Raw genomic sequence first — 12,070 nt, 5'->3', positions numbered from 1 at the left:
CCCCCACACACACACACACACCCACACACACACACACACACAGAGAGAGAGAGAGAGAGAGAGAGAGAGAGAGAGAGAGAGAGAGAGAGAGAGAGAGAGAGAGAGAGAGCCCCTATTATGAGATACCGAGATCATTTTGTTCAAAGAAGTTTATGGGCAGAATTTAAAAAATAATAGGTCATTTTGAAGGGAATTTAATAAGCTTTAAAATAAGGTTACATAAAATTTAATTCAAATTTATTTTTTTGGAAAATTAAAGAAAGTAAAAAGTGAGCAAATCGCATAATCTAAAAATTGTGCTCTTAATATGAGACGTCCCGAGAAATCGATAGTAAAACGCGATCATAAGTAATCGATAGTAAAGTATTGCAATTAAAAAACTTTATTTAATGTTTCTAAAATACCAACAAACACAGCCACTGTGCGCGCAAAATGAAAATACGATACATTGTACCTAGGACTCGTCTTCAGATAATTGAAATTGAGCATCGCAGAAAAATAGGCACTCGACGTTCATTCTGATTGTCCTTTTTATCATTTTATAATAACATTTATACTTTAGCAACGATTTTCATTATGACATCGGAGCATGGATTATTTCATATTAGAAATACTCTGGATATCTCTTACGATTTCCACACCTTACAGCTTTACGATCATCAAATCTAACTTCTGTAATTAAGTAATTCAACATATCCCGTATTTTGCTATTGATATTGATGACGTCACTTTTTCTATTAGTACTCTATTATTACATGAAGAATTTATTCTCAAATATTCCCAAATATTTATTTATTAAATAATAAACAATTTAAAGGCTCATTCTCAATGGAACTTGAAGTATCTAAATTCTAAAATCTTTTTTTACGATGATTAGACATGATTTTAATAATGATTTGAATAATATATTTTCTACTAAACAGTTTTAATTCCAACAATAAATTCATGGTGGAACCAATAGATAGCATCTAGTTTAGCGATTAGCTTAGCAGAAACGCCGCTATCTCATATTAAGCGCTTATCTCATAATAGGGGGCTTTCCTCTATTTCAATCTTTCATTTCTGCATAATTTTTTACAAAAAATTTCCTATACTTATATTATTTCTAAGGATGCTCATCTTAGTTTACTCCGAGATAAAGGAATATGAGCACTGGACGGATAATAAGAGCACCCACCATTTTAACATTTGCATTAAAATAATAATAATCAATTTCAATACTAAAATACATATAATAAAACATCAACAAATCTATCAAATGGTATGCATACGATTTGTTTTATTCTTCAGTATGTTAGATATATCAAAAAATATTTCCTTAAGATGTTCATAATATCTACTCTACCCGATACAACAAACATGCATTTACACAGATATTACGCGGTATTACGAAGAACCATTGTATATTTTCTGTTCTTTTAGAATACTTAATAAATCCTTATTTCTGTATTACATTGCAAAAGCTGGTGTATTAGTCCGGATCTACAATAGATTTTTTAAGCCTTAAACCATAAAAAATGAACGAATCACAGTCGATTATTCTCTTCGCATTCGACTGTAGTCAATTTCTTATGATTTAAGGCTTAAAACATCTATTGTAGATCTGGACTTAAATTCTTATTAATACTCATTTCTTTTTCTGTCACGAGCTAATCTTATTTTTAAAATCTTTCGAAGCGCTAATCCGTGAATAAGATTTACAATTATTTCAACTATTATCTTACTATTGATCTTGATCTCTGTTATCTTTGTACTTTTGTCGTTGGTAAATTAAATTATGAGTTGTCTTCAGTTATTTCAACTTTACATTAGAAATTTGAGGATTAATGGATCTAATTCCATACATAATGCAATATAATTTTTCAATTTTGTGTATACTTGTTGTATACTTGTTGTACTGTAATCGATGTATTTTTTTGGATATTTATTATATTACTATCATAAACGATTTATTATTACCAGAGCCTAGATTAAAGTTCTGAAATTGTGTCAGCCATAACTAGCTCTCTCTCTCCATTACACCTCATCCCGCCTCAACGTGGCTATCGCTCATCATTCGGTTTCGGGCGAGTGGGGGAGAATTGTAAAGAACGCGTTCGAATCGAATCGTACAGTGATCAAAAATATCGATAAGCTGGCCAAAATCTCAAAATTTATCTGATCCGTATGAAAATTAGCAAACATGGGTTTTCATGATTGCTGATTACAAAATTCAGCATCGAAATTACAGAAAACAAAATGGCGGATAATATAATAAATTTGTCAATTATATTTGTCTAAAAATTTATACACATATATTTTTAGAGTTGTTGATTATAAATCCGGTATACAAAAAAGCAATATGGCGGAAAAAATTATGTTCTTATGTTCTATTCAGAATCAGATGCATTTTGAGGTACAACAGTTTGATATGATGGAATTTATAATATAATATACAGAAATATATACTCTTATTCCAATTGCAATTCAAGTAATGGCATCTTTAATTCTCTGTTAAAAATCATTACTCTTCGAGAAAGACTATTGTGCAGTTGTAAATTAAAACAAATTAAAAATTAAACGATAGTATATAATAGAGTATATACAGTATATAATAGAGAGCACCTTTAAGGTCAAAGTTAGAAGTTTCGAATAATATAATATTTTTAGTTGAATTTAATTAATCTCAAATGTGATTGTGTGCCGAAACATTCGAACATTAAAACACAATCAATCTGAGATGCTAATAATCGCGAGCCGAAACATTCGGACAGTTGCGAATATATATAATCCTCCCTTTATTTCAAATAAGAAACTTTTATTGCGAAAAATATTACTTCAGCTAAGATTTGAACTCTCGACTTTCCGAGGCGAGTATCTTAGCCAGCTCGGCCACTGAGGCTTCAGAAATATTTTTCGCAATAACTGACATGTATAGTGAGAGAACGCGTAACCAGGCAGCGTATTTAAGAAATAGAAACCGAATTAATATAACAACATATTATATAATAATATAGTACAGAGATTAATTTAAGATTAATGAAACAAGAATATTATTCGAAACTTTCAACTTTTACCGAAAAGCGTTTTCTACCATATTATGTTAAATTTCACAAAATTTTATATATTATTCATATAAAAAATTTGATATCAACAATTGGCACAAAGTTAAATCCTATACCAACTATACCAAATTATATATAATCTTTGTAGTACTATCTTTAACTTTTATACAATGAAACTTAAATATATATTTTTGTATTCCTTTTTTGAATTGAATTATTTTATTATTCCGATGACTTTAATTCTTTTCATATGAAATTTTTTGTATCGCAATTCATTCAAAAATATTTTCTTTTCTAATCAAAGTCGTAATTATTTAATTCTCTATTATTCAAAATCTTATGAACATTGTTACATCTATTCAAGTGTTATCAAAATCTAAAAATCTAAAGACGTAAACACTTTGCGCTGCTAGATCGAATAAGAAAAACTGTAGAAACGAAAAAATTTTAATAATAATTGATAAAAATAAATTATAGAAGATAATCACAATTTTAATGTAATACTGAATTTTTTACTTTCAAGGGAACGTTTCTTATTTTTTTTATTATAAATATTATATTCATGTTTTTAGTACTATATTATATTGTGCAGCATATCTAGCAGTGCCAAGTATTTACTTCTTTAATTTTTCTTATTAAAGAATGGATTTTTTATTAAAATAAAAATTCTTATTAAAGAATTAGACATTTGGAACGGAATAGGAAAATGATTCAATAGGAACATAAAAATATATATCTATAGATTTCATTGTACAAAAATTTATGATAATATTTGGATTATATTCCTTATTTAATTTATTATGTTTGATACGAGTTTTAATTTTTCGGCGAATCGGCGAACGTAGAGTCTCGCGAGACCGGCGAGTTATAATTGTTAATCTTTTTTTAACTGTGAAGAAAAGAAATAAATGGATATTTTCTATGATAAATATATATTTTTATTTCCCCTTCTACATATTTGAAATAATTTATTACATATTATAATAAAAAACTGCTTTTCAAACGTTTTAAAACAATTTCATTCTTGGGTCACTTATGATCCTGCGTTCGCCGTGTATGCGAGTATCACGACATCCGCTGTTGGAGGATTAACTTGGCGCCAGTTGTGATACTAAATTTTTTATAGTTTTATACGAATGATATATATCATTAGAATTAAATAAATAACAAAGTTAGTACCAGTTGAGTTTTATTTTTTAATTTGGTAGAATTAACTTGATTAATTAAAACTTTATCGTTTAATTTTTAATTTGCTTTAATTTGTACAACAGTCTTTTTCGAAGAATAATAATTTTTAACAGAAAATTAAAGCTGCCATTATTTGGAAATATATAATAAATGGGTTGGAATAAAAGACCTTCAATAAGAATATTTTTGATGAAGAATTAAAACTACTACTACTTGAGTTGGAATAATATTATAAATAATATTATACGTAAGATTCATTTAGGTTCTATTCGAGAAGCATCTGTATTCTTAGCGCCTTTTTTATCTTTTTTTAAAGATAATTTTTTATACGAATGATACATATAATTAGAGTTAAATAAATAACAAAGATAGTACCATTTAGATTTTACTTTCTAATTTGATAGAATTTAATTTAGTTAGTTAAAATATTATATGCTCAGTATGTAACATTTTTTCCCAGGAAGTTATAAAAAAATAGAGATCGATGATCAATAAATCGTATTTTCATTATCATTTCCTTACAATAGTTAATAAATATAATATATAATTTTGTTTCCGTTTGTTTCCCTTTTGATGCGTATTAAGTTAGACACAAATGAAAGATCTTTTAGATCACTTTATCATTATCATTTTCCTAGCTTAGATGATAAATATCAGCGTATAATTTTATTTTTGTTCAATCTCTTTTTGTTATGTATTAACTTATAAACAAATAGATATTACTGAGGAATAAATCGCTTTTTCATTATCATTTCCTGACTTAGTTAACAAATACAGGCGTATAATTTCATTTCCATGTAATCTTCTTTTATCAAATTAAATATCAAGTTATGAACAAATAGAGATCGGTGCCGAATAAATCATTATTATCTTCTATCTTTATTAACAGATTTATAGTGTATAATCGTTTTCATTCGATTTCCTTGCGTTCTATGTATTAAGTCATAAATAGAGATCGATGATGAATAAACCGCATATTCTTTATCATTTCCTAGCTTAATTAATAGAGTAAAAATTGCTTATTTTGAGATACCTTTTTTTAAAGCTTGTAATTAGGCTTGTAATTTATTTAATTTGTAACCTCAATTTCTATTTTCAAATTTATACGAAATATATTTAAGTTTAATCGCCAAAAGTTAGTAATCGATAATAGCTGTACTTTGTTGTATGTGAAATTTTTTAGATAATTATGTAGTATATACTGTAATGACGTTTTCCGTCGTAAGACCCGACTGAACAGCGCAGCTCTGACGTTCTGGATCCTTCCACTTTTTATAAGACGTATCTGTGCCCTTTTAGCGTTGTCTCGTCTCGCATTTATCTCGTTTATTTGGGTGTCCTGCAGATTTTTGGCGTCGGTCTATCGTTCTTTCGTGCGCTAGCGTATCGTGAGTTTTACAAGATAATTGGCGACCTCCCTTGCGTTCTTGTGAATTTTGCGTCGTCTCACCGGATAGATGAAGAAAGAGTCAAGACCGAGAGTCGGAAGAGGAGCGATTGAGGACGGATTGACCCAGGGGGCCCAGCATTCTACAAGACGGATAGCAGATAATATCGCTCCATATTTTGATATTTTTGCTTTGGTCCGAAACATGTTCTATCACTATATTACAGGCGCATGGCGGAAAGATCACGAGAACAGCTGCCGATGGCCTGTACGCCTAAATGTCGGCGAGAGACCCCATGACAGAGCTTGTGGAGATCGGAACCAAAGTCGGAAGCGAAGGCACCGACTACTGGAACGCCAATATCGAGATGCGAGTCTCCCGCAAAACCAAGATCCGGGAAAGTCTCCTAATCGGCCGAAGGAAACTCTGCGACTCAATCGAATTCCGCGCGCGAGGACACAGGATACGTGGATGACACAGTTTGCGGCCCGCAGGGCCGCGCGCCAATTAGACGCGATAAAGCCCATGGAAATAGCGATCACTGCGTGCCCCCGGAAGAATTAGCGCCTGGCACTTGTGCTGTGGCGAGCGAGCGAGGAGCACCGGTGAGGAACGCAGGACGCCAAGGATCTCATATAGCTAGCCGAAAGTTGAGAGGAGGATTATCGAGTGAGACGAGCGCCATAAAAACTATAAGGCGCCAATTTCCATGTCCGAGAGAACATGCGTATAACTATCGTTGTCGGATTTTATAAGTGAGACGCACGGGGGGTTGCTGTGCATTAGGTTTTCGTTGTGTCCAAGCACGCTGCCTTTCGTGACGATTCATTATAAGATTTTCGGGAGAGTCACATTTTTCGCTTAAATCACAGCCTAGTCATTTTCGTTAAGTATTTTCGCGTATCGATGTGTATATGTCTGTATGTTCTTTATCTCTTTTTGACATTCTGTAAGACGGTTCGAGATTCTCGCGGACGAGATCACGCCGTGTTTGTGGTAGCACCGTAACCGTCTTCTATCTCGGCTATCAAAGCGTTGAGCTATTGTTTGTTCGATTTGCGAGAAGTATTCTGTGGCGTGAGCTCGTGAGTTAGCGTAATTAATATGTTCTGCGTAGAGCGTATGGAGCACGTGCGAGGCTGACTTAACGCATTTCCATCGCTTGCTATTGTCGTGAGTATTTTGTCGACGAGTACGAACGAAAGTCGGACGAACGGAGATTAGCAAAATATATTTGTTATTTTTATTTCATCATCAATTATTATGTGATTTATTGCCGTCGTCCTTCGTTTCTCCAAACAATCCTTTATTCTCGCGAATCACTCCCTCTGCCATTCCCAAGGCTGAGCTGTCAGTTACTGAGAGCCGTCGACGTTCGCAATTCTGTAGAATATCGCGTGGAGAACTATTTCGATTAATTTCAATAAGAGTGGCACGCTCACTCGTACCTGGCGCCTAACTATCGATTTCGAGATCATACATTGCTCTCAGAGATGCCACGTAAAGACACATTTTCAGTCGTATTTCTTTTAAGACCAGACAAATCCTCGTTGTAAAAGAAAGAAATCTTACCAAGTAGAGAAAATATTAGTTGCGAATGCTCGACGAAGTTGCGCCACGCTCGTGAATGTGTGATTGCAATACATACAACATAAATAACGTATTCTGCTATATACTATACATACAATATTAAATATTATTTTATAGAGATTTTGATTTACCACGCGAAGCGACTCTCACCCATTCTGTTTAAAGGGCGCACAACTTCCATAATTGTACTGTTGCAAATGGATTTCGATTTTCTACGCGAAGCGACTCTCATCTCTTCTCCCTTCTGCTTAAGGGGCGCTCGACTTCCATAATTATACTGTTGCACGTGGATTTCAACGTTGTGCAGCAATACAATATAATGGAACAATATTATGGAAGTCGTGCACCTCTTAAACAGGAAGAGGGGGGGGGAGTGAGAGTCGCTTCGTGTTAAAAGTCAAAACCTATGTAGAATAATATTTAATATTGTATACAGCAGAAATAATACATTATTTTTGACATTTTTTTTGTTAATAATTTTTTAACGAAGTCGACGACAACCGGGCTAAAACTTTTTGAAGGTCACTCAGGATAATGACTTTGACCACATGTCCAAGGTTAAGGTCATTGTAAAGTGCTTTCCTATACTACATAATTACCATTTTTTATCAAAAATGCCGATTTTGATTATTCAAAAAAAGGTTTCCTAATATGAGATACAAGGGTTTCCTTATATGTTATCTCATAACAGGAAACTAAGGAAAAAATAAAGCTAAGCTTTTTATATTATTTGTTATATTACATAAAAGTAGGAACAAAAAATTTAAATCATACATAATAATTATATAATTTGTCGATGTGTGTGTATATTAATGTGTGAGAAATCTCAATAATAACAGAATCGTCATTCTTAATATATCGGTGCTTTAGGATATTGAATTGTTTAAATTATATTAACTATGAATATCCTGAGTATCTTATATTACTCGTACGCCTTGCGGTTTCACGATCTAATTTTTACAGTTAAACAAATCATATCACGTATTGTTTTCGACATATCAACGATCTTATTCTATCATTGCATGCAGATTTATTATCCAATATTTATTTTTATATAATAAAATAAGATTTAAAGATTAACCTTACTAAAATTTGACAACCAATTTCACAAATCATTTTTTGCGAACGAATACACACATGATCTAATAATGAATTTTCTATTAAACAGTTTTACCTTAAGAATAAACAGTTCATGATAGAACCAAACATGCTCTTATTAGCAGAAACTCCTCATATTCTTCCCCCCATCTCATATTATCCCCCTTATTTCATATTAGGAACCTATCCCACAATAGACGATCTTATTTTAAATATCAGCGTACACTTTCTTTTCTATTTATAATTTCGATTTCTTTCTGTTAAATGTTAAATAAATGTGCTGTTAAATAAATTAAATAAATAGAGATCGATAACAAATCGCTTTGTCATTATCATTTCCTTCATAGTTTTCGAAAAATTCTCGACCATTTCCCAATTTTCGCAATTAAAACATTAATTTCTAAAGAATTTCTGAAATTTTGAAAAAATTTCTGAATATTCGCCATCAATAGAACTTGACGCGAAATTTGCAAACAAATCTAAAAGAATGATTCTGTGATTAGCGATACGCGAATCCGCTTACGCACGATTCGCTGCATGGGACATCATCCTAATAAAGGAGAAAAGAAGCAAGTTTGCGCGGCACAGTTTGCGCGGTTCCTATAGTTACTTAGTTAATTTCTGTATCGCGTACCGCATACTGCGTTACATGTAATCGCACCCTGAGTTTACAATAATAATGTATCTGAATGACTGAATGTGAAAAGTTACAGATCCGGACTTTGATATCTTCGCTTGTAAGGCACGCAGAGAAAAAATAAAAGCACATATAATACAATCGGAGTATAAGCACTCAATTAAATATACTTACACAACTTGATTAGGATAGTCATTATTAAGATAATCTCGATTCGGTGCAATTCGCTGGCACATAAATGAGCATAGCAATGTCTCGCGCTGTCTCACGCTGAGACACTATCATGTCTCTAGATAGAATAGAAAGAATTATAGAATAAATTTATTTTATTTTTGGATGAAATAAGTAATATTTTTAGTAAAATATTTTTATAGTGAAATAAAATTTTATTTTTGTATTTTTATAATATTTTTATATAGTAAAATAATATTTTTATATTTTTGTAACATTTTTTAAGTAATTTCTATACTGACCTGCAAACAATGATTAGAAATATCATAATTTTATCGCGTTTTTCTCTTTATTTTGGTAATACGAAATAAGCGAATCTGTATTTCACGATTATACCAATAGAGATTTACATTAGTACTGTCGAACATTATATGTAATTTTCCGTCTCAATCTAGAAGCGCATGACTGCAGTAAAAATGGCCATGCAACAAAGTTAGTAAATATTAGTGGCTAATGTTTGTATATTTTGTTAGAGGACATCATGAAATAAAACTTATCATTTGAACGCAATCATTGTAATTGATTCACTGTGAATCAGGACCTACAGGATCATTAGGTTAACTATCAATTTTAATAATAAGTAACATTTTAATAATAGTATACAGTACTATACCAAATATCACAGTTTAATAATAAGTAAATGTGCATCATGTATGTGTCAATAAATGGATTATTCGGATAAAAAACAGTTTTATAAATTAAACTTACTTATAGAATATTTATGTGTGTACACATAAAATATATGTATAATAATTTAATAATAAATAAATATTACGTGCAGATATATGAAATATATAGATCATATCTAACAAGCAAGCTGTCAAAATTGTATTTTGGCGTCAAAATAATATTAGAAACGTCATTTTGTCATCAAAATGCAATTTATTGTGAGATTTTATGTTAAAAATAAAAGTATCTGTTAGGTACATTTAAAATACCTATACCTGTACCTAGGTATTTCATTTTTTTAGTACCTGTACCTCGGTACATTTTTTCTAGAGTACATATACCTGTACCTAGATATTGAAAATAGAGTACCTTGCATAACACTGATCCTTCATTATTCAAAGTTATATACTTTAGAAAAGAGCATTATTTTATTTTTTTCGTTCCGCGACGTATGCACAGTTCACGAAGATTAATTTTCAATTAATGTAGAAAGGGTTAGTCCATTTCCCTTATATCACGGAGTAAAAACCAAACTCAAGCGATCCCGAAAAAAATGAGCGAAACATGGTATTGGAAAAGCATTGTATGGAAGAACAAATTCGAACGCTCCTGTTGGAGAAAATTATCTGTCAACTTAAAAGACTTGATAAACATTTTTCCTCCCATTTTCCTGTAATTCTATAAATTTGTATTTCCATGCGTAGAATACATTCTGAGAAGGAAAATTGTTGTTCAAATCTTGTTTTTATTGTTTTTTAATTTTAAAGTTCTTTAATCTCAGTAAGTTAAAGAATAATTTAATGACTGATAAATGTATGTATTTTTAATAAATATTGATGCATTTACTATTTAATCAAACAAAATTAAATTCTATACAAGTTGGAATTTCTGTATTAAAAATAAAATGTGCATACATGTGTATTCCGTATGCATTATTATGATATATACTTCCAACTTTTCTCGCAACGGCATTAAATTCGCATCATCCCGATTTTCCGACATCCTGTTTCGAGCCTGTTTTTATTCTCGAGTTTGGTCTCCTTCTTTTTACTCCATGCCTTATATTATTGAATAGATTCATCTTTCCCAACCTAACAATTACAACATCTCAAATAATTTTTATTTTTGAGGTTTCAACCAGCTTTTCGGGATTTTTGACATTGTGCGTCGGTCGGCGGATAATTCAAGTTTTAAGCCAGTGACACATGATGCTTGTTTTCCTGCTGGATTGCTAGCTGAATTAGATTAGATCTTGTCACCGTATTGGCTGCGATGCTAGTAGCTACGCCGCCCCGAATCAATAAGTATTATTCTATACACCCCACTGTCTACATGACAGATTTTCTAATCTCAACAACAGTATAATTATAGAAGTTGTGCGCCCCTTTGCAGGGGAAGGGAGGATGAGAGTCGCTTCGCGTAAATATATAAATACTTATTTATGTTTTTTCATTATCTATTAATATTTTCTCCGTTTTTTCGATCGCTATTGTGTCTGATTGAGTCCGTACGCAATCGGTCGGTGTGTAATCGGGTCGGCGCGCAATCGGATCCGTGCGCAATTGGGTCCGTGTGCAATTGAGTTCGTGTCTTAATGCAACGTGTTTGATCGCAACCGTATCCGATCGATAATGTGCGCAATCGAGCCTCATTCTTTTCTTATTTAATATAATAATAACAATCTATAATATTGATATAATATTTGTCTATTACAATTAGATGATAAATTTGGTCTACCATGACTTTTTAAATTTGGCCTACTGATAAACAATTACAAAGAAAAATATATTTTAGGATTTATTAAAAATATAGAGAAGAATATATTATAAATAAATTATACATAGAACAAAAAATTATATTAGAAATAAAACAATAGAAATAAAACAATGTGATTTTTTTAACAACTTGTACCACGATAATTGCACTTTTGATCATAATGAAAAAATAATGTTAGAATTTTTAATCCATACAAAAAATTTGTAAAAGAATATCTCCACATCTTTATTAGATTTGAAGAAAATTTGACGGTAGCGTTTAGAAAAAATGATTATATCAGCAATGTAGAAAATATGTTAGCAGGCAAAAATGTTTATAAAATAGAAAAAAATCAATAAATAAAATCACCAAAAATCTAAAAACATTGATTAGTGGGAATAAGGGATACATTGAACAATGCGATTACAATAAAATTCTGAAAATGGTCAAATCTTACAATAAAATCCTGA

The sequence above is a fragment of the Atta colombica genome, unplaced genomic scaffold (assembly GCF_001594045.1).
Source record: "Atta colombica isolate Treedump-2 unplaced genomic scaffold, Acol1.0 scaffold44, whole genome shotgun sequence".
Taxonomy (NCBI): Eukaryota; Metazoa; Arthropoda; class Insecta; order Hymenoptera; family Formicidae; genus Atta; species Atta colombica.
The sequence above is the reverse complement of the archived record's forward strand: the minus strand, read 5'-3'. Positions refer to the sequence as shown.